This window comes from Varroa jacobsoni, unplaced genomic scaffold (assembly GCF_002532875.2).
Source record: "Varroa jacobsoni isolate VJ856 unplaced genomic scaffold, vjacob_1.0 scaffold_1265, whole genome shotgun sequence".
In the NCBI taxonomy this organism is placed as follows: Eukaryota; Metazoa; Arthropoda; class Arachnida; order Mesostigmata; family Varroidae; genus Varroa; species Varroa jacobsoni.
Window position 1 is genome coordinate 18,360 of NW_019214167.1, and position 24,155 is coordinate 42,514.

General features: G+C 41.9%; 1 protein-coding gene across 10 annotated transcripts in view; it reads left to right on the forward strand.

The window, feature by feature from the left end:
- LOC111268215 (uncharacterized) overlaps positions 1 to 24,155 on the forward strand; it is a 60,306-nt gene that overhangs the window by 11,993 nt on the left and 24,158 nt on the right. For 6 of the 10 annotated variants that reach the window (XM_022847046.2, XM_086971593.1, XM_086971592.1 and 3 more), the window contains 4 exons: positions 7,360 to 7,476; positions 11,559 to 11,736; positions 15,994 to 16,193; positions 17,048 to 17,147. The gene's annotated coding sequence lies outside the window, so the exon portion shown is untranslated. Of the gene's footprint in view, positions 1 to 7,359; positions 7,477 to 11,558; positions 11,737 to 15,993; positions 16,194 to 17,047; positions 17,148 to 18,913; positions 19,006 to 24,155 lie in introns of those variants that run through there. The other 4 variants (XM_022847048.2, XM_086971596.1, XM_022847049.2 and 1 more) reach the window with 4 other exon arrangements.

A 24,155-nucleotide genomic window follows, 5' to 3' on the forward strand; every position in this document is an offset into this window, starting at 1 on the left:
GAAGTGGATGTTTAAAACATTACTGCCGTTCACTGATTTCATTTGGAAGAATTTGTTTACTTCATTAGTAAGTGTGATGAATAGAAGCTGTTATCAAAAAACCCTTTACCCATCGGTTCTACATTAATATTCGGGTTTACGTATCTATAGAAGTCTCTTCAAGCAGTTTCAGTGTGGGACCATGTGCGACGGACGTCGGGCCATTTCTTTTCAGTTGCTTCGAACCTGTAGCAATGTGACCTATATTTGTTTTGTTTAGATGGGCCATAGAGGCTGACGGTGCGGACCCGTAACCCCCGTATAATCAAATAGTGAATGAAAGTAGGTACAAACAGTGGTCACTAGCAGCTGCAATAACTACATTTTTTTTTATTGAGCAAGCCTGGAAATGAAGGAAAAGAGACAGTACAGAATCATGAGTCAAGTTTTCCCTAGAAATGAGAGGGCAAATGGTGGGTTGGCAAGTAAACTCTGGCCAAAGGCTACCAGACGCCATTACTTTCTAGCTAGTGAATATAAATCTATTGACTGCCACGCCATTATTTGCATCATTTTCTACTTCCAGGCGCAGATGATGATTGATTGATGGTCATCGCCGGAAACGTCACGCAGCTCATGGTCGACCTTTGGTCGAATCGAATTCTGTTTTTACAACCGGACATAGCTTACTTATTAGCTTGATAGCAGATATAAGTAGCGGTAAATCTTCTTTTCGGCTTCCTTCTTTGCAAGAGACATGCAAGAGATTCGTTCCGTAAAGGAAATAACTGACTTCTAAGCTTTCAAGCGTCCAACGCTCAGATCGCCTTCGCAGACATTACTTTTCCAAAGCTCTAGTAAAACTCTGCTAGATCTGCCGATTTATAGACTCTCAAGATCACTAAACGAAATAGGCCATAGAAAAAAACTCGGCCTTCTGCTTGACAGCGGCAAATGTTCAGGACAATAGAGTAGCGAAGTCATCTTAGTCTCTGACCGTTATTTACTGTGTTCATTAGTAAAACAGACAAAAGAAGCGTGCAGCCCAGTGGTTGTATCGCTATTACGATGTTATTCAGTCTGTACTTGTGTAATGGAATACGCGAAGAATATCCAGGCGTATAGTCTGTCTATAAATGAGGAATGTGGTAGGGCTAGTGGTAGATCCTAGATTAAAAAACCCCGTGGGCGGCAACAATGTACAGGAACTAGCAGTAAGGAAACGAGAAGGTGAGACGGAATTAAAGTGACGCTTTGGGATCTGTAGGCTTAAAGCTTGTAGTGCCATGATCTGCTATAGGCCATAGATCGGCTATAGGTCACCCTAGAGATGGCCCCCTTATGAGAAACAGAAACAAAACAAAAAACGAAGTCTGTAGTCTACTTAAATGACACAGTTCAGGAGTCGTTTATAAGACTTTTTGCGCGCTCTTTTTCGTTTTCCGCAAGTAGAAGAATTAAATAAGCCGAACCAATGCAGAAGTAGCGCAATAGGATACACATGTCATTCAAGTCGACAATACAATAAAAAGCCAAGTTTATGTATGAGCGAGATGAAAGGTGGTGGAGGTGCGCCTCTTGTTAACGCTTTTTTCTTTTTTTTTTTTAACATATTATACCATATTACAGTTTCTAAATTATAGAGCTCGCTTTTCGTATCTGGTTGGTTCATATGGATAACCTGGCTTTGTTTCATATAGAAAAATTAACGTTCGAGATAAACGAAAACGAAGCTAACAAGCTGTCGCTGTATCACGAAAATATAATTTAATTGATATTTAAAACTTTGATATCGCTGGCGACAAGTTAAATTCTCTCCTCTCGCAAGGTCGGTATGCCGTCGTAGTTCTATTACGTCAGTGCCTGTTTTTATAACACATACTCTATGCACTTCTCCATCGACAGCGTCGTCGAGTATACTCTGTGAACTCTAACGTGAATCCAAATGCAGTGAATGTCTTAACCATACCGATGCGGCGTGTTCAATAATGCCAGCAGGTCTTCATCAAAATTTCACTTCGCACTATATATATAAGATCGTCTAGCTCTTGCCATTTTTAGTTGAAGACCCTTATGACACGTGTGTGTCCAGCTATAACGTTGTAACAGCGACATGGTAGTACGAATTACGGTGTATTAGGCAGGAATGTATCATACAATAGTGATAGGTTTAGATCTTATGGTAATGAAAAAGGGCGACAATTGAAAGGGTGCGACCTGTCCTACTGTAAGTCTTCTTTTCTCTGCGAAAGCTGTTGTTGCAATTTGTGACTAATTACATAGCGACGAGACTGGTAATAGTTACATAGGAATATGCTGATGAGCACTGCAACTGCAATTGAGTCCTATTTATCATCGTTATCTGTAACAGCAAATGTAAGCATTTTTTTTTTGTCACGTTGATCATTTTCTCCTGTCGAGTTAAACTATGACGACGTCCACCCTGATGGTCTGCGGACTCTTTTCACTGATTGTTTGATTGCTAACCATTCATAATGCGTACAGTCGAATCTTCTCTTTTTACCTCGTGACGCGCCGCTGTTCTGACTGCGATCAAAAGGATAGCTGAAGGTCAGCGAGATTCAGGCCCTACAAGTGAAGAATTAAGCTGTTTATTTTCGTCTAACGTTGTCTTCGAAGCCGCCGGTCGTTCGCTTGCGCTCATCTGACCAAACATCGAGTTTGCGGCTACCCCTGATGCCGTCAAGGGCACCTACTGTCCTCGTTGATGAATGCGCTTTCGACTTAGGATCTGTGCTCACAGTCAAAGTTCCCGTTCGAGGCTACCTGCGGAAATTTTGTCAATTATTGCTGTCAGTCCCCTTCTGTCGTTTGTTCAAAAAAAAATTGTTTACGAACACTAGACATTTGTAGGCCATTCACGAACCGAGCTGCTAGTGAAGCCATTCCCTTATTAAGCTTCTCTTCAGACTCTATTAATAGAGTCTGTAAACTCATCTTTGAATGGTTTGTTATGATACCTTTTTCGAAAGACAAAATCACTTTTGAGCAAACTGCTTTACCGTTGCTTTTGTTAGCAAAGAATGATCTTTTTTTCTCTCATTCTCTGCGTCAGTACTTCGCTCATGGTATTTGAGTGACTTTGGCAGTATCAAGGAGAGCGACAGGGTCATTAAAGGTGATGTCATTCTTTCTATGATATGCATACCAAAGCAGAATGCTTTTGACGACCTGTCAGCTTTCTGTCCTCTGTGATGGCGGCTTTTTTCGAATTAGGTCAACCGTATGGTTGTTGAAGGGAAATCTACCGGCCTTAACTCAAACCGAAGAAATGGGCATAGTAAAATAAATGTATAGTGCTATTTTGCTTATGAGCTGGGTAGTGTTTATACTGCAAAATGAGTAACGTATTACAATTATAGTCCTGCTTTAATCTGATTCTCCCTCAAGGCATGCCTAAAGATGCCTGTGAGGTCCCGTTGAGATGGTTGATGTATGGCTCTGTCCAACTATCACTGGAATATAATTCGGCATACTGGTTTTGCATCTGGTATCGACACGATGTGAATAGAAATGTGGTTGTTTACGGTTAAGTGGGCAGTTTTTGTGCAAAAGTAAAATTGCCTAGAGGAGAAGCATTTTATAAAGTGATGGCGTAAGGTTCTTGTCATTTATATTACCTTTCTCGTGCCACTATATGTGTCTATGCCAAGCGTACCATTTAAACCTTCGCATCATGGCAAGATGTTTTGAAGTGGTAAAATTTTCCTTCAAACATCCCGTGATCAACGATTTATCTCAACGTTACTCTGTGAAACCAGTGAAGTACTTCACTTCTAGCGAATCCGATAGAATTTAGTTTTTTTTTTTACAATCTTGCTGTTTATTAGGCGTTTTGCTAAGAAAAAATTATGGAATCGAAAACGGGATTTTGCTTATTGATTGTGCCCGGTCGTATTTACGTAACTACTCTTTTATCTTCCATATAGATAACTCATTATTATTCGCGATATAGATATCAATTTCTATTTATACAATTATGCGACCAGCGGATTTATAGTTTAGCAAAATGCCATGATTACGCTAACAGCGTATGTATCGGCATGCTAATCAAAGAGCGAATGTAAATGTCTTTTTTTAAAGTTAAAAATTAAAAGTTGGAAAGAAGTTGACAAAGCTACCTATCTATATAATTCTCATCTATATATCACACAACTGTAAATTTGTAAACATTGTCGAGCTGTTCTGTTTATAGTCTGCTGTCTTTGCACCAGCCAGGAGGCTCTGTCCTATAACAGACGTTAACCGTGACGAGCAGATACACGTACTGAAGTTTACATACGACTGTACATAAACTCTCCGAACATTTTTTCATCAACGCTGTTTCGTAAGTTTAGTATTATGAAAGTTATAATCTTCTCTAATTTGTTTGCTGCTTGTGATGTGGTGGCAGCCATTAAGGTCGTTTCGTTTGGCGATGAATATGATTACCATTAATTCAGTCGAGTAGCGATAAAAGAAATTGCCTGGACAAAGATGTCTACCAACGCAGAGTATGTGGCGTTCGTGAACAACACTATCATATATATTATTGAGTAAATGAACGTTTCTGCATTGCCGCTGCTAATGTAGTGGGTGGAATGGTCCTCGACTGGTTTCATATGTAGACGCATAATTGTACACGAGGCGACTATCCCATCGTAGAAATGCGTAGAGGCATTTCACGGTATCAATCACCAGCATATCGTCAAAGGTCCACTTCTATCTCTGCGAGCCTCAGATAGTTCGAATCGACTACGTAGTAGCGTATGACACAAATATATGCAGCATATATTGCGTACATTATATATAGGACCTTGCTGCCATTAACTCTGTAGTGTTTAAGAATCGTATCATAAAGAAACACGTGCATGGGCCGGGCTCGTTTTCATACGGCGAAAACAGTTTTTCTAAAACGCTGACCTATTTTGCCCCACATATGTTCATGGCACAATATATATATCACGCGGTGAAATGCTAATTCTAGCTAATTTCTAATGGTGTCGTACGGAGTTTGTGTAAGAAGGTTGAATACAAGCGGAATGGGAAGAGTTAGTGCTTTTCGAGTATTTTCTCGCATCTAAATTGTACTGCTTATATCCATCGCTAGCTACCACTGCTAACAGCTTTCCAGGGAAATGTTCAAGGCGTGTCCACAACGTGCTTTTTTTCACTAGCTTGCGGTATAGAAACGAAAAGGGATAACACGTTTAACGTACAACCGCTACTGATCACCAGTCTATAATGAACTATTAGCTTGGTTGATCACTAAATTCAACAGCCATTGTGTTTCGTGCTTCATATTGTATTCTGATTCCGTTTAGCATTGTCACTGCGTGGCTATTCTATTGGTGTTAGGGACGCACGAAAACACGTTTTCGACACACCGGTCTCCGTGTCTACGAGCTGAGTGCGACGTTCAATCAGCTGCCTGTTGACCTTAGTGGCCTGCCGCGCATGGGGGCCTATTTGCGAAGCAAAGCTGTTAAAAAGGCCGATTGGAACCGTTATACGGCCGCAGTGTTAGCAGCGGCTGCAGAACTTCTCCCGTTACAGTGACAACAGTCAATGTAGGTTCACGTAGTGCAACCTCACTTTCGCTGCGTCCTTATCGTCTTAGTCGTTACGATTCTATCTCCTCGAAGTGCTCCGCCATAGTGAGGAAATCTGATGCAGCAATGGCGCCATGGCACAGCTATTACTGGACAAGCGAGAAAAGCGTTGAATGAAAATCATTTTGTCACCTTTTGCTTAAATAAGCGAGGGTTACGTTAAACTATATATAGCGCTCATAGCGAATGGGAGCATACTGTGACAGCTGACAACAGTAAGACGAAGATTTGCAGCTCGATACATTCCGTTCTACGCGAACAAATCCTTGATGGTGAACTATACACTTCTTCTAAGGGTAATAGACATAATGTAGAAACTGGTGCATGATCAACAACGTGTACTTAGTTGAGAACGCATTTGCGGTTTACTTGCGACCGTCGTCGTAAAGAGCACAAAAACAAATACACGCTATAACTCTCGCATTTTTTTTGCTTTCCTTCTAAGTACTGATAGCCCGCCAAATGAAGGAGATCCACACGACCAATGCAAAATGTAAAAAGACGAGACATCCAGACAAGCCAGTACGCATACGCCTTATTAATTACCAGCGCCCTAATTACTCTAAATAGCTCTATTCATAGATGAAAGAGAATAGTGGAAATATCTTCATAGTACATCGTTGACCGTTCGCGCGGCTAGAGGCATGTGTGGCCGTAGTAACATTGTGCATATGTTGCTGGGTACAGCTGCCGTGTTCTTTCCAATGGGATCCAAGAGTCGAATTCTCGATATGAATCGTATAGGAGTGAATGGAAAAGGTGATCAGAAACTCCAGTGGAAGTTAGCTTGGATCGCTTTAAATGTTACGTACGTGCAAACTAGATGGGACTGTCGGGGCGTGGAACACGGCCAGTGAATTATACCCTGAAGGCATAATGATAAGGTTCGAAATTAGCGTTCGGTCGCGAGCGGACGCACGATCGACGGGAAAGGCACGAGTGGAAAACTGGGCAAAGCTAAAATAAAGTTCCGCAGAACGGTTTGTGTTAAAACAAGTGGACATTTTGAGACAACCTAATGTTTCGTTTTGGTGGAACATCTTCAATAACTGGTGTCTTTGTTTATAAACGACTCTTGTTTAGCAATTGAATGCCTTATTTTTAAGACGGAATACAGTAGAACAAAAAAAAAAGGAGCCAGAGATCGGTCCGTGTGACGGCAAGACAACTATTATCATATTTTTTAGCTCCATTTTGATCATTACGATGTTAAATAGCCCTATATTTAGGAGCATTTATAGCCAATAACACAATACCTATCTTAATTCATTATATAATTTCATTTCAGCTAAGCTACATATATCTGCCGAGTTATACATGCTCGAATAGGCCACAAAACGGTCATTAATTTAAACGAACCAAAGATCCGAACGTTGACGATTAGGACACCTTTCTCTCTTTTTTTTTTTTTTTGTTATTTATCTCTTCCAGCACAGACGTGCGTCTGTTAAAGCCGGCACAGCTGTATGGATCATTTTCGTAAAATAAGACGCCTTTGCTCACCCCTTTATTTGCATAAAGCCAAATGTACCAATAGTGAGATGGCTTTACTCATTTCTTTATCATCTTCATTGATACGTCATTGCTGTAGAACTGCATTATCCGGCATAGATTGGCATCTGGGTGAACTGGGTGTGAGGGGTACTTTCGACAACAAAAAGCTGCTAGGCCATTTAGGAGTGATTTGAATCGTTTCAGGCCGAATAACAGCAATAGTTATTTATAAATCATAGTCAACTAACCTCTCCTTCTGGTATTCTTCTTGCAGGTAAGGTAAGCCAAGTACCCTTAAAGTGGTCGATGGAGCAGACTAAGGCAAAAAACCTAAACAACACTACAGAACTACGCGTATTGGCATTTGCACAATAGAACGACAGCAGGTTGGGTAAGAACTTACCTTTACATGTTCAGCTCGATACTGATTTATTACGGAACTACTCTTACACAATTAGTATTTAAGCGATTTTTATAGAAGCAGTAATATCACGTAGTATGCTATCCTCAGTGGTATACTGTACAGCGTCTCTAGCCCTGGTTGTTACCAGTCCTGCGTTTGCTGTCTTTTTCCCTCATAACTGTCGGTGGTCGCATATTGGCCGCAGCGAACAGCGTAATGTCGACGGATGAACGCGGCACCGGCATCCACTAAAGGACGCCTGTCTGCCATCTTTCATCTAATCTGCAGAGATGTTCTCCGCGCGACAGATCGTCTATAAGACGGCCTGATATTAGTGTAACCACTAGCGGCATTGCTGGTACAGTTTCTGCCCGAGGTAGTTTCGTATCGGCAGAACATTTCGTTGTGACGGCGCGATCGCTGCTGCCATCGTTTTCTTTTGCGGTTGTCAATACTGCCGATGCTGATGTCTGCCTATCGTTGTATAACATTCAACAGTTCTGTTTTTCATCGAAACGCAGCATGGAAGCTATGGACATTATTTTTATCTGCCGGAATAAGCTGACGGCTGCTACGGCTATTCAAGGGAGACGGCCTTCCGAAGTGGCCATCTAGACCATGTACGCACTCGGCTAATAAATATATGGGTTCACGGGCTCGCGCGGGCGCTGTCTCCCGGCGCAGAATGTTCGACGATGGCGTAGATCATCAAATGACAACTCGATAGCTTCAATGAAACTCAAAGGCTGCTGCTGATCTTTTGATAAAGTAAATGGCGTCGTGCACGATCGCATCAAGGGCAGCGGCTGTTCCGATTTTGTCACCGTCATAACCGATTTTGTTGATGGGAGCACGCAGATTGCCATAGATCGCCGCATACTGTACCGTCAGTAGTCCGTGTTGCAAACGGGCTCATAGACGGGCAAGTAAAGGCAAACGGTTCCACTTTCTCTGCGTAATCGTCATTGCATTGTTTACGATACAGATGGATATCACCGAAACGTTTCATCATCTATCTATATACATTTATGTATACGAAACATGGTTCATCGTACGAATAAATGAAGGTATACGACAAGACGAGCTGTCAAATCTTGACGCAGAGGTAGAGCGACGTGCGCAGCTCCTGGCTTTACATTCGGTCAATGTTAATTTTAGAAGTAAGTTGGAGCAGCTGAAACTGGCGCTCGGTTTTTTTTGTCCAATACTTGCTTACTCGAATACTGGATGCCTTATGAATGATCGTTTACACCTGTTCTGGAACTTTGATTTATTGTGAAGATACATTCTCTTACTAAGATCTACCCTTACTGATTTTCTTATAAAGAAACAGCTTCATTGGAAGTTGGCTTAATCCATTTAGTGCTGTTCTATCAAGATAATATAGGATACATTTTTATAAAGCGTTTCAAATTAAATGCTGTCTGGTGCTGCGTACTCCCTGAAGCTGTGACGCTTTACCGAGAGGGTTAAACCATGGTAGTGTTGGCGCTCTCGGCGTCTGCTGTATTTTTACATGTTTTTTTTTATATGTCTTCTAACAACAAGAAGTTGAAGATACGGAATTGTCTGTACGGCAATTTACATTAAGGTTCTAAAGTTGTTTTTGCAAGTGTTCCAGAGGTAATGTGCAATAGGTAAGCTAGACTAACTATTGGTAAAGGCCGCTGTCGTTTGGAAGTTTTGATCCATGAATTGAGGTCCTCCACTTCATCTCGTTCTCGGCAAACGCTGTTCACTGCACTCCTTGATATGAGTGAAAAACGTGAGTCCCAAGAACTATGCGCCGCCACTTTATACACTTTAAATAGGTTCAGCAAAAGGAGCTCCTACACCAAAGGATCAATTTAAAATTGGACGCACAGACCCTCGTTGATGCTTATGTTCTATCAAGGACTTGTATACCTCTATGCAAATAACAATGTTTCATTGATCCAAAAGATACTATGAGTATTTTCAACTATTTCGTCTTCGTTACCAAAACTAGCACAGCTTAATAAACCCTCCAATAACAATGTATAGCATATGTCTTTATCTGCATGCTTGAGGGATGAGGTTATGCCAGTTAACTCAACCAGGCCAATTGAAAACCTGACTACGGTTTGTTACTTCGGGTTATCAATGATCTGTTCTAATGGCCCTCCCGCATTAAATTGGATATCTGTTTTGCCCCGTCCGCTATTATTTATCTTCCGTAAATTGGGTTGTGCTGCTAAAGGTTGGTATTGTTGCCCCGCTGCTATTGGTATGATGCTCTCGCATGTGCTGATTTGATTGTGGTTGCTGGTGGGTTTGCTGCTAGGAAACAAATGACTTAAAAAAAATTGTAGAGGTTTTTACTTTTAGAAGATCGTATTTACACATCATCCAGCAATAATTGCACTGGAAATGTTAGTATGTCAATAATAATAATAAGCGTTAAATCGTGGAGAAACAAAGACACCCGTCATGGAAACAAGGTTCCAAGTCCTATTTTAGAGACATGTGCATTAGAGACAAGGTGACTGGCGATGCTAAACTTTTCCGAATAAGCAAACTCATTAGACACTAGGAGATTTATCATTCAACAGATGGATACGGTTTATGCACACGGACTTCATGCGCTATGCTTTTTATGAAGGCGCAGCCTGTAATATCTGCTCCACCACGCGTGGTCTAGGCTCTTGGCAAAGCTAAAAGCTGCTGCCCTTAACCTTATTATACATACAGTGATTCTGTATATCATGCATATCCGATCATCTCGCTAAAACCACGTACACACTGAGCGGGTGTATTTAGGTATCCAAGAATGAAGCCAAACATGCATTCCTACATAAAACTCTCCTCTTTCGTCTATTTCATCTGAAGTTATCATAGATAGTAAACGGAATCTTTCTGTCCCTCTTATTTGTGAAATTTTCGGTTTACGGAATACCTACTGGTTGGGTACGTCGTTTCTGCGCGCGCTTTTTATTGGCAAAGAGGGCGTATGAATGACGTAATTCCTGGAGTTCCAACGTGAATAACATCCTAGCCAATAATCTAGTGCTCTTTTACAGTACTGCAGATTATGTGACTCGATCAAGGCTGCCTCGGGGGGGGGGGGGGGTCATGAAGATTTCGCTAGCGATCTCATCCTTGACGGTGTTGTCTAAGATAGGTAAAGAAAAAAAAAAAAAAGCTGTTGTTTCTAGTGCTGACAAATAGTGCAGTGACGAAATGAGTATGATTTGATGATAGCGTCAAAATCATGGCAAGCACACGATTAATCCACACTACCAACTTACGTTTACTCGACAATCAAAAAAATGAGGTAAATATTTCTCATTTATTGGTGCCCGTGTCGCGTTTCCATTAATATTGTTCTTTATCATGTTACAATGTTTTGCTGTGTTATTACTCGTTAATGTTTGATTAACACAAGATCTTGCCATCTGAAGCATAAGAAGTGCCAGCTTACGACTGCGCGTGGTCCAGACGAGGATACGGCCCACAGTACCATGAAACCATTCCATTGTATTATATGGAATGCATATTCGTTAGGCACCGAGACAGGTGTCTGTGGGCCCGGAGCACGTTTAGATCATCCAGGGGTCCTGTAGAGCTTCTGCTGTTTATGCGGTATGTTATCAACTATGAAGGATGTAATGTAACGCGGCCGTGAATGACCCATATTTAGAAATGTGGGTGGAGCTTGTCAAACCCGACTCATCGCCTAAAGAGTGTACTACATTGTGTCCGTTAATTTGAGGGGTTTATGAACGCGCGGAATGAATTATTGCGGAGAAGTCTTATCAAAGACAAGCAAACCATAAGTGATATATTGGCGATGCACGACAGGACGCATGCGTTCTTGATAGCGCTTACTATTACACGTGGGAATACATTAGCAACCACTATTAACTTCCCCGCCAATCTGTTACAGACGTTGTGTCCATCAAATAAATCATACGATCATCATCCCGCAGGTAACAAAGGATCGAAAAGACCTGCTAGTTTCTATGTTTGAACTACTAGACCCTAGAAAAACGATGCACTTCAGCACCAGCTAAACTACGTCCTGGTTGCTTGGTTGCTCCTGAATGTTTCAGGAGAACAACCTTAGCCTGCGCTATGAAGAAATTTCGAGCGCCGCCGCTGCTTACGTTGCCGAATTCATCTTTCTATTCCCTTCAAGCAAAAATAGGGACGTTCCAGCGGAATGGGACACTTGCTAGGTGTCATACGGTTCTTGCGTGCTTCAGCGCCAGACTGATGTGAGTACAAAAGGTCAGTCTATAATCATTAATATTTTGTCTTGCGAAAGGCCACGTAATTAATGTTGATCTGCTTTGTGATTACTAGTCGAGGAATTTTATAGGGGTTTTAAAGATTTATGGTGTCAGCAGAAGGTGAGATAGGGATCATCCGAGGAGAAATGGGTCAATATTAGAATAACTACGTTCTCCTTTTGCTAATTCGCCAACAGATGCTAGTCAAAACAGTGTTTTTTTTTCCGTATGATATGAACAACAGTGAAGCAAAAAAGAAGCTGGGTCGTCATTCTTCACCGACTCTGACCAAGAATATCAGGGGACGACGGAACTGTTGGGCGTGTACCAGCACTGTAAATCTTACAGTTCTGCGTGGATACGCGTTCCTAGCCCCTAAACGAGCCATGTTCTCTGAATACAGTGTTTTTCGCACTATACATATACATACAGAATAGAGTGTGCAGAATTTTTCTGGACCGAGCGATGTCAAATATTTACTTTAGCTTGTTTCTTTGTAGTTTTCCTTGTTTGGCCTATGACCATATAACGCATTATATCTTCCTTTTATTTTTCCTTTACTATTCTGTAGTCGAGCTCATAAGCAGAAGAAAGACGAAAGATTGACACAACTACAACTACATCGCCTCGCCGACTTCCTTGGATCAGGATTGTAGCTTTTCGGAAAATTCCTATTCGAATAATGACTATTAGGTAATAAAGCGACTGGCACGTTTCCAGAGAACTCTTACTAACACAAACGCTGCGCTCGTGATCACTAAGCCAGGTCACAATTAGGCGGAACACTGTAGGCGCCACCCGTTGCTGACGGATTCTCCGCTATGTACGTGTGTCAAGTTGGCATGTACGTTTGTACTTATCGTAGTGTATGTGCATACGCTGATGGAGTAAACTGATTTGTGAACCGGGCATACCAACGATGAGATCTGGTGTAAATTTGCTTTGTGAAACAATGTTACAACATTAGAAAAGGTGGCATCCTAGCGTCGAATAGAATTTCAGAAGATAATCTCGAATTAGCAACGAGTGCTTAGATTAGCCTGTAACGCTATGTATGATAAGGTATACCTAAACAGATAAAAAATACCGACTAAATCATTGCAAGTATATGGCAATTAACACGTGCCCAATAAAAAACACTGTTACGTCTTTCTTTGATATAACAACAAGTTCTATCTCAATATATACACATCAACAGCAAATGGAAACATTGAAACTAGTGGACGCTTCGTGAAGTCTCAAGTAATATGTCAAAAAACGGGATTGACCGCTTTAGACAAGCGGAAAGCAGGCTTTTGTTTATTTGCCCCAGGCGGTTTATATAACAGTATCATTGCTGAGTGATGGCTTGGCCAGTGTCAGACGCTGTGCCGTCTCTGCCTTTTTCATCCCATTCGCAGTCACTATCGCCAACGCTTAGCCGATCTGAAGAGCGTGGCGTTGTTGGGTTAGATTGAGGTGGGTTCTTATTTCCTTTGTTTCTAATCCTCCTTTTTCCACTGTTCGTTTCACTTGCACCACTGCTGTTTCCATGATCATAACCGTAGCGGTCTGGCGAGATCGCATTCCCGTGCTGACAGCGTCCGGCCTAACTTTTTTGCCAAACATCTCTCTTGGCTTAAGTTGTCTAAATTTCGTGTATCACATGCTTTTTTTGTCTATCCTGGTACTAGCGTATTTACACGATTAGTTTAATTTGATTGCCCTCCTAAATAGGCGCGTACCCGTATACCAAAGCAGGCACGCGTTCACGTTGCCCAATCGTACTACCGCTGCTAATCGTTGCGCCATCGCAAACTATCTCTGAGATGGTACTTTTCGTTCGTCCTCTCGGGCTTGATTGAAAGCATTTTGTCGGGTAAACCTGGGCTGGCGTGGCCACTTTTTCACTCGGGTAGCTTCTGTCCTTTTCGAATCTTACGTGTAAAGGTCTAAAAATTGTTAGCGAGAAATAAGTGGTCTCTATATAAGAGATGAATCTCAGAAACAGCAACAGTGACTGCAATGACCGGACGTTTCCCACCGTTCGGTCTTCAATACACGTTTAAGTATGGCTTCGCCCGGATGTGTTGCTTATATATTTTCTGCTTAGGTATACCCCTACGTATATCATTATTTCACAGACCACAGGATCTCTTGAAGACAAATATTGCACCGCAACTTCACTGACTCTGTCTGCAGTACAAGTTCGCAATAGCATAGGGAGCAATAACAAACCATAAAAGTAGAAGGAATGGCGTCAGCGTTCGTTGTGGTTTCTAGTTGTGCCGTTTTACGATCTTGTACCTATCTATCGAATGCATTATTGCTATAAAATGGCTTATTCTTAACATGTTTCTATGGCATAATGCGTCTAGTGTATTGTTTATGGGTAGTGCTGTGCTGTGCAGTGTTCAGCCTATTTAACATTGAGAGAACACGGCATTAGCAGCGAGGACTGCGGAAAAACAGCTAAATCTGTTGTTTTATTTCTAGCAGACGAAATTCGTGCACGGCGTTTAAGGCTCACTGTGCATTTGTGTTATGCTGCGCGATCCTCCATACGATTGGATTAAACATTAATGTACGATTAAAATTAAAAAGGATTGACCGTTAGTAACGAAATGTACGAAACGTGTAGCAAATTCCAGTTGCCTTTTCTTGACGTCACATTCATTCCATGTACAAACCTCCTTTCCAGCTTAGAACTATGTGGCCTTGCCCTTAACCATAGATTGACGTCTTACCAAATCGTGAGCCTACTTCTACACCGTCCTGTATTGTTGTTGTTATCGGCTTAATAATAACACTACTATAAGAGCTTAGATAGCATGTTGTTCAAAACAGCTGTTTTCTATTTTAAGCTTTAATTGAGTGGCTTTGAGCAAGTTGTGGTTTTGGACGCAGATTTCACAGCTCAATTTCATTTCAGCCCAGCTATGAGCAGTGTCCAGGGAGCCTAACGGGCCATGGTGCGCCCTCGTGTACGACGTACTCATGCCTCCGCAAATGAGCGGTACATTATTCGCTGTTTACTCTGCTGAGATCGTGACGTCAAACCTATGCGAACTCGTTGAGCTACGCCGCTTTCTTATCTTAAATATTATATAATCTATGATACCAAACGCGACATTGCGTCGATGTTCTTGACATTCGTTTTGTTTGTGTGTATCGTATAGAAGAACTAGAGCAGGCCATCGAAGGCCGAACGACAGCAAACTGACCGTGGCAACGATAACTAGATGCAACGTATTTTACGATCGAACTTCACTTAGCGCTAATTATCATCATTCAGCGATTTCTAGCGACAGTACATGACGTTACATTTCAACGTTCCATATTGAACTGACACGACCAACGAATTGCTGACGCTGTTCCTGTACTTAAGGCACGAAGGACATACAGCTTCGGCTATACGGTTGATTGCGGGATCGTTAATCTGTGTCTATCTGCTAAGCTGTTTTCTTTTAATGTGCCTACAACAGCGACAGGACATCGAAATCAACCAGTAACACGAGTGTCGGCGATCAGTGGCTGCGGAGCTCCTCGTCATCGAATGCTTGTCCCGACGTCATATTATTTGTTTATATAAAGTTCCGATCCGATTTTCTGTGGAGGTACAGCGTTCATATTGAGCTGTCTCATCGCACACTCATTGCTTGTCCGTTTTACCATTTGATTGTTGTTATACTATTCTTTATGTCAATAGAGCGAGTATTGTAGGCCAACTATTCCTTACATTAACATTCGTTAGGAACACAATACAGGTACTGAGCGGGTAGAGCCAACAAATAGATTTCCAAATACTATGTTAGAGTTCACTCTGACAGATCAGCTTTTCTTTGATGCGAATTTGAATTGTTTTCATTGGACCTTTCATATGAAATCAATGGGGTCACTTGAAGTCTATACATTGTTGGCAGACTAAGCATGATGAAAGAGGATTTTGAAATCTTAGCCACTGAAGATACTAAATATCATTCCCTGAAGGATACTGAATTTCATTACGTTCTTAAAAGTAGCAAGTAGGAATTATTGCGTGTTCTCCTGGCACTATTTTCGAATTGCGGATACGACTATCAAATAAAACAGCCCTTTCTTTCGGTACCTCAATTAGTATGTTAATACCGCATTGAGACTGAGTCGGCTGACTTTGAGCAAATAGCAAGGTTATTTTAAGTTTCCGTATGCAAACTTCTAACGTCAACAAAAAAGATCGCTCTATACAATATATCTAACCATGTCGCTCGAACTGTATTTGTCCACATTTTAATAGATATCAGTTGGTCAGAGAAACGTTCTTCTGCACGATCGGACAACGAGCCAACAAAACCTTGGCATGGTGGCCTAGATGGGGCCGGGCCCGGGCCCGCGGCGAAAGTCCGGTTTAGCGTGTTCGTTCACGCGTCCACCGAAATTATTTGACGTTTGGTTTTTAAACGGACGCAACATACGGCACTGCACATTGGATTGAAGGTAAAGGTCTTACCAGGGCGAGCAGCGCTTTTATTCATCTTAGAATTGGTTTTTCAACAGCTCGGGGAAGTAGGGCAATATCAGTCAGCACCCAATATGTAGAGACCGACCGCCGACCATAAACAAATACAAAAACGAACACCGTCGGGCACGTTTATTCAGACAGGCCGCAAGTTACAGATTGCCGCTAGCTCTTGGTTGACACGAAAACCCGCAATGCCAGACAGAATTTTAGCCGAAGTATAACTTGAAGTACGTAGCAGAATAGAATACCAGAAAAAAATTAAGCAACAAATACCTATTGAACAACCTGAGGCCGTTCTAACTTTTAATAGAATTTATTCTGATTGAAAGCCCTTAGAGATACTCATTTTAAGCGCCGTCAAAGCTTCTAAGATCTAATAAGCAGGCTCTGGGTTATACGAAAAGTGACGGAAGCCTATAATCGCAGTCGCGTTTAAGATGGAGAAGTAACCAGTAGGACGCAGCAACCAGATACGGCCTGCCTAGCATATGCAATCGATTTCACGTCAAATCGGTAAACTGTAACCGGAATCTCATTCTGGGTACGAAGATACGAACTTACACAATCACGAAAAACATCTAGAACAAGCTGACCGAAAACTGATTTAAAATAAATCAAAAAATATTCCCTAGGCTTTAATCGAGCTCGCTCGATTGATGGCAATCTGACCGGCACTATAGTCGAACTGAAACAGACACGATCAGTAGAGCACTGCTACTTATACAGAAACCTGTTTAGTCATTAAGAATTGTCGAAGCCTTGATTATACCCTATCTACTTAGCACTCTTATAGCAGCTGGTCCATAGATCGCAATTGTTTTCATTTCAGTGCGGAAGATTTTGTGCGGCTTATAGGAGAATGTGGCTTACGCTGAAGTGGTTTTCAGGGACTCCAAAAAAAGGACAAGGCGGACCAGGGATTGAGGAAGGTAGTAACACGATTCTAGCCGATTTATCTTCAAGCTTACTCTCGATGATCAGCTCAAAGTATGTCACTAGGGAGTGAGAAACGATAAAGACTGGAAAGTACTGTCTTTTGAGACCTAACGAACTCCTTTTGAGACGAAGGTCGCGTCAGGTTTCCTGTTCTTTACGCGTGACGTCAAAATTGATTTAATTACGTTAGGCAGAAACTTTGTTGAAGGACATGAAACTGATCTGGAAGGTACGTCACGTTTCTCCTGTGGCAATTTCTCCTGTGTGTACTAATCTCAATTAGGAACGATTAAATTACAAAGTATGTTACGCTTTTGTTCCTTTGATTGCTTTACCACATTTTCATCTGCTGAGTTTTTCATTGATTAGTTTACTTTAATCAGTCTAAGTAAACCCTTCTTAAGCTCTGCGCTCATCATCGATTCGAAGGTTTATTCGACCCGTTTGCTCTCTCAATCGTTTGATACTATCAAGCTGACGTCGAAAAGTTTATTGGAGTAAGGCGTGAGAACGTGCAATGACCAACATGTTTATACCCCGAAGCGTGTTCTCTTCTCAAGTACATATAATCAACTCTAGCATTAAAAGGTAATGGCTTTTGAACACTTCATAGATTTTGGAGGGTGCGAGACATAACCTTCAGTCTAGGGTCGAAATCCATAGGTAAGCTATGTCACCGTAATCGATCGTGCCCAAGACTGCACGGCAATAAAGTTCAAGTACGATACCGTTGGGTGAAACGAAGTGATTAATGCTAAACAGGCGCCATATTGTTCTAGGGAAGATTAAATCGAATCCTGCTGGTGAGAAGTCCTCTAGCCGTTAGAGTCTTTGTGATGCATTAGTCTTGGCGTGGCAGGATAATTGTTAACGTATATACATCTATAATATAAGCAACTATAGCGTATATGTTGTCTTGTTCGTTACGTCACAACACTTTGCCATCTAGAGCGAACGATGCTTATATCGTTGTGGTACTTTGACCTATCTCGTATTTGTAAGGGAAATAGGGGTTTTCCATTTAACAAATTCCACATATTTTCAATCACCGTCAATCAGCAGCGACTGTATTAATCATTCGAAGCTATCATTGGGTCGCTTTGAAATCGTGGAGCGTAGTCTAAGGTGCGTCTGTCTGTTGTCGTGTCTGCAGCGGTAACTACACCAGAATCTTAACAGGGGCGCGAAGTTCGCCTGCTACTTGCTTCCGGCGTTACCGTTAGTCTCTGTTTGCCTAAAAAACACTGATTTCCCCCGTGTATTGAGGGAAGGGAGTGGTGTCGTTATATTGCTTGTCCAGATACGTTTTGTCCTAGCAGACTTCCTATCTAGACGAATAATATTTTCGGAAAATTTCATTAGGCGTATGGAATAATTTAACAAAAAATATAACAGATCAAATATGTTGAACCGACCATTAAACCACTTGACTTAGTGCTAGTTGGGTGTCTACTGATTAAGCCGAACTAGTGACGATAGTCACTGAACAACGCTGGCACAATGTCGATTGTCCAACTATTCGTGCCACTTCAATCTTCGCCTTTGGCACGGGAGCTTTTTCCGGTCACACGCCAGCACGCGGCGATGCCTTAGCGTATTGATGTCGCGGTGGAATAATATCATACTCGTCGCTTGCCCTTTTAAGCGATACAGTAAAAAGCACATGGCGGCTTAGCCGTGTTCGATCACTGCCATTCGCGCTTTTCGACGCGATCCATAACTGCTCACCGTCGCTATCATTCATTTTGTAGTGGTCCTCGACGAGCGATGCCCGACGATGGTAGTTAACCTTTAGGAGCTTGCTGTACTAGCGCCTGCTCATCCTGTCATCGTCATACTGCCCAACCACTGGTAAGGAACGACTTGATCTGCATTCAAATGTAAACACAATGTATAACAACAAAGGCTAACTCAGACAACTCTAGCACACAACTTGTCCAGATATTCAGGTGTCGAGATAGGCAATGAGATGCACAGAATGATTTCTGAATTTGTCCGCAGCTTAAATGAAGTTGGATGAGAAAATTCACGACCTTATAGAACCCCAGTCGAGCTAACGAAACTATTCTAATCGGAATACGTTCGTGTCACATATATAGTGCAGTTGGTAGTAATGCTTACCTAACGGCTGTTTAGCTACAATGACGTCCACGTTATTGACAGTTACCATAAGCGTTTTCGATGTTCTTCTGCCCTACAGCCGAATCGCTTTGCGAAAGCAAATGGTATGATGGTTTGCTCTATGCTTACTTATATCACTATTTCTCTGTATTTCGCCATATTGTTAGCCATTGTTGCACTAGCCGACGTTGTATTTTAACGGCCAAATATTGTTTCAACGTTAATTCATCTTGAGCACTTACTACTCTTAGGCTTCCCTTGTGAAAACCGGCATCGGTAGTGTGGTCATGACAGTTGTAAATTATAGTTATTACCTTTATAGTTACCTTACGGGACCTATTTTTAGATGTGATGGTGGTCAGTATTATTCATCTGGCTCTGTGTCTATGATTTAGTGAGCCTTATCCGGCGGTGCACAATTTTTGCCATTAGCAGTAACCCTGCACATCGTGGCTCGTGCGTGTAATTAGTATACGTCCGACGTCGGGGCCGGTGCGACATGCGACACTTCGCATTAAGAAAACGCAAGCGATCTGCTCGTGTATAGCGTTTCTTCAATTACTGAATTTAGTTTGAAGGCCAATGTTTTACGGAGCGCCACTGTTTCATGTCGAGTTAGCACTGGCCGTTTAACGTTATCTATGTAATTATTTATAATAAATCGAATAGTTAACCATGCAGAGGTGGCCGCCAGCGTCCGGTAGATGGCAGGCTAAACCTGATGCGTTTGTTTTCCTTCATGCATTTTAAATGTTGCCCATTCCTACACTAACTGGCTCTATATCTGAGCGATCTTAATTACGTTTCGTCGAAGCGCATCACACGGAACTAAGAACTGCAATAAATAACCTTATGACATAGATGCTTAACTTTCTAAGATCAACACGTATAACTATATATACCACACTAATCGGGGAAGTGTTTCCCCAGTAGATTTCAGTTTCTTTTCTTCACTTCAATGTCTAATTCTCTAGCTGCTACGTAATATTTCTACGCTAAATCACAAAATTTATTATCGTTGTGAAGTTTTCCTCCTTTGGACGGAATTCAGCTTCACTATATTTCAAACAGGCAGCTGTTAATATAAAAAAGTAGTGTTCATTTGGCAAGAGTTACTGTTTGCTCCCTAGTTTGGCTTGAGTGATGTATGGAGGGTGCGCGGCAACGAGGGCTAGTGCAGCCCCTATCTAATTTCTAGGGTGTCCTATTGACCTAAGTTGTCCTTCTTTTGTTTCAGTTATCTTGTCGCTACTACGGATACGGTCTAATACCTAACTGGGAAATGATAGTCACAGCGTTATTTTGAGGCAAAGAATCTTCCGTTTGCCGCCTTCACCCCTTTAGACCAACACTAAATCATCTTCTCCACCATTGGCCGTCATCATTGTTGCTATTGTTGTCAGTTTTCTAGTGAGGTTAAAACAACAACCAAAGTACATTTGTGGATCACTTTGCAAAGATGTGCACATATCATTGCACACACACAAATTGTACGGATCTGCTGATCGCTGTCAGCCGGGTGCTGGTCTCGCTTATCGAGCAGGCTTTTTTCCGGTTCATTGATGGCTACACAGAACATCAGCTGCGGAATCCATCAAAGCAAAGCGATCGTATTTGTGTCACAAGTTTGTGCGCTGCCGTTGGCTTTTGTCTGCGAGATGTCCTGTGCTTCTGCCACCGTCCAGCTGGCAGCTGAGGGTGAAGGCGTTATCGGTGTCATCTCGGATAGGTACGGGCGGGGCAACGTTTTGCTAGATACAGACTAACAGGTACCCAATCGCGTCGTTCTGATAATGCCAGATTGCGCACCGTAGCACAGAGACGTCGTCACGCTTCGAAGGACGGTGCCGACGCTCATTAAGTCAACAACAGCACCAACGATAACGACAGTCAGAATTCATGATAATATGCATAATAATATATAATGCATTATAATCAGTCACTTTCGTTGAGTTCTAGTCTTACGGTGGCAACGAGTGTTCAGATTGTGGAAGTGTGGCGTTTTTTTTGGGCAGACAGCTTTTACGGATAAGCAAACTTGATAACGTCACGGTAAAGTCCAACTTAGGTCACATCCGATTTCCACTTTGATACAACCACTGGTACATTGAATAGTTACAACTAATGTATACACATATTTGAACTTATAGCATATATATATATATATATATATATATATATATATATATACACACAGCTTCGCTGTGTCTCATTGCAGCATTCCGTTCTGATTTCTTTAATAGAAGGCATAATTAAGAGTCCGTAGCCAAATCGTGTGTCTTCATTTGCTAAACTATAAAAAGATGTTTATGACTATGATTCTGTGACCGCCTTTACCAACTGTACACCCACTATAACTTATTTATTTACGCGGGGTGCGCTGCCGGAGTGGGCTGAATTGATCGGATACGTGTGCGTCCGCGAATGTTTGCGAGTCGCGAGGCGCTTCAGCGATGTTGCTGCTGATGTTAATAGCGCAGACGCTGTATCCGCACTAGAATAAACGCCATTACGTCTTCGCTGATGCTTCACTGGTCATCGTTACTCGCGCTGCCCTTATGTTGTTACCACAAGCATCAACCGTGTGGCAGGCGAGCACCCAGCTACTGCTCAAAAGTCTTTGCTTCCTTGCAGTATCAGCCGCCAGGTGAGTTAAGCACACCCAGGTCGACCAAACCAGACGCAGTCCTAATGAACGGCATTGTTACAGCTTAAGCTTGACTTAAGTCTAGCGTAGTCTCCGATTTATCTCTTCGAACACGTTAGAACGTCTGCTCTTTTGTTGCCGGATGAATAGGTCGGCAGTTAAAGGACAAAAAAGAGCCATGAAATTGCCAGCGTTTTTAGCCAATGGCTAGTACAATGAAATGGTTGGGCGAAAAGGCTGACAACGTACTGCTACTGATCCTGCGGTTTCCGTTGTTACCGCTGTCGCAATATTTTGATATTCGAATGTTAAAATGTCTCTGGCGGTACCGGTGGATCGGATCAGCGTGATGACTCAACTAGTAAAGTCTGGGCAAACCATTGCGAGTGATTGTAAGCGTTTCATTTTCCTGCCTCGATATTGAACAAAAGGAGATGTCCTTAAAAGGAAAAAGCAGCCCTCACAGAGCGGGTCCGTTCTAACAATGTGTATCCGCCTGTGTATGTGAATGCCCCAAACGTGCTGTTTTGTTCCACGCAATTATCTGCGAGTGCCCGACTTGATCGACTATAACTGTCCATGCGCTTCTGTAAGTTCTACCTTGACGGAACAGTTTTTGGAATCCTTTTTCTCCGTTTTCATGAGAAAGGAAGCGGGTTCGTGGACATGTGTCAATAAAAAAAAAATATACGCATCATATGTTACCTGGGCTTTAGTGTCGGACGAAATGTCTAGGACCGTTAGAGAGTCAATGGATAAAAAGCTGGGAAAGAAAATGCTTCTATGGCTACCGGCCTAGGCATAGCGTTCATTGAGAGAGAAAGAAATTTACTGAACGCCTTGCTTGTTTTTTTGGATTTGATGAAAAGGCAAGAAGTTACGCCCACCTTACTTGCTATTTACGCTCACAAAATTAGGGGGCACAGTCTATAGGCAGAGCAGCGGGCGTGGGCGACAAAGAAAAACGCAGAAAATGGAACGCTGCATAGCTCACCTGTCTGTATGGTATGGGATGTAGTCGCACGTTTCAGATTTAACCTCAGATCTCGTCTCCATTTTAATGCTACTATATAGATCTGTTTTTTTTTCATCCATGTACTATTCAGCTACGCGTAGCATATCGCTGAACCTATGCTTGTCGTTATGTTAAGCGTCCGAATTCGATGTAAAATTGATGGGCAAAGGTAGAAACTGCAACGCGCGCAACTTCTAAGATATTCTGTTGTTAACGTAGTTTACATGTGGCGTGTCCTAAGTTACCATAACATACGAGTTTATTCAGAATGTATGCATAAGATATATGTTTTTAAAAAAAGAGCGTAAGCTAAATGTGTTGCATTGCACATGAGTGTAAGGACAGACCGCACACTGCTAAAAAGTGCTACGTACACATATGTATATATACTACGGCACCTAACCTAGAGCAGACCTATAGATAGTTTATTAATAATAACCGTTTTAGGACTACGTATTTTCACGACTTCTTATCTTCTATCAACCCAACATTTAATACCGCTAGAATCAGATCTTCTATGTGGCATATGTTAGCGATACCTTAATGGATTTACACATACGGGTATCGCGTGACCTGCGATTGCTACTAGGGGACTGTGTGAGAATTAACATGGGCATATTTTAAAAATGGCATCGGTATAAATTTTAAATTGAAACTGTCATCACGGTGGATGATGATTATACTGAATAAACATAACCGTGAAGAAGGACAGTTCTAGTGCATAAAAATTAGGACACTTATTATTATACCTATACGTATATAAGGTGTGCTTTATTGGTAGCAACCTCTCAAGGTGAACCGCCAATCATTAGGTTGCTTTAAATACACCTGATTCGATCATAGTTTGTTTCTTTTTACTGTTAGGTCCTTGTTTATTAATTCTCCTAAACTTCGTCCACGTAATAACCAACATGGTATTGTTGCCTTGCTGTGTTGTGGTGTCTTGCGCGCTGTGACGCCTGGCAAAGCTAACTGTGATTTTAGCAACTCAAGGTATCCTTTTTCGTTTACAAGCCTCTCGATTAGCTGATAGGTTTAGATGGTAATAGCATGAGTGTGAATATACGCAGAGTCCTTCTGGTAATGACCGACCACAGGTGCGTAGTTATCAAAATATGGAACTAGAAAAGGCGCGCATATTTTCGTTGCCCTTAGATGCGGCCAATAAAGTTTTTAATAATTTATGATGCGTCGTAAATTTGTGGCATAGCGACTCCC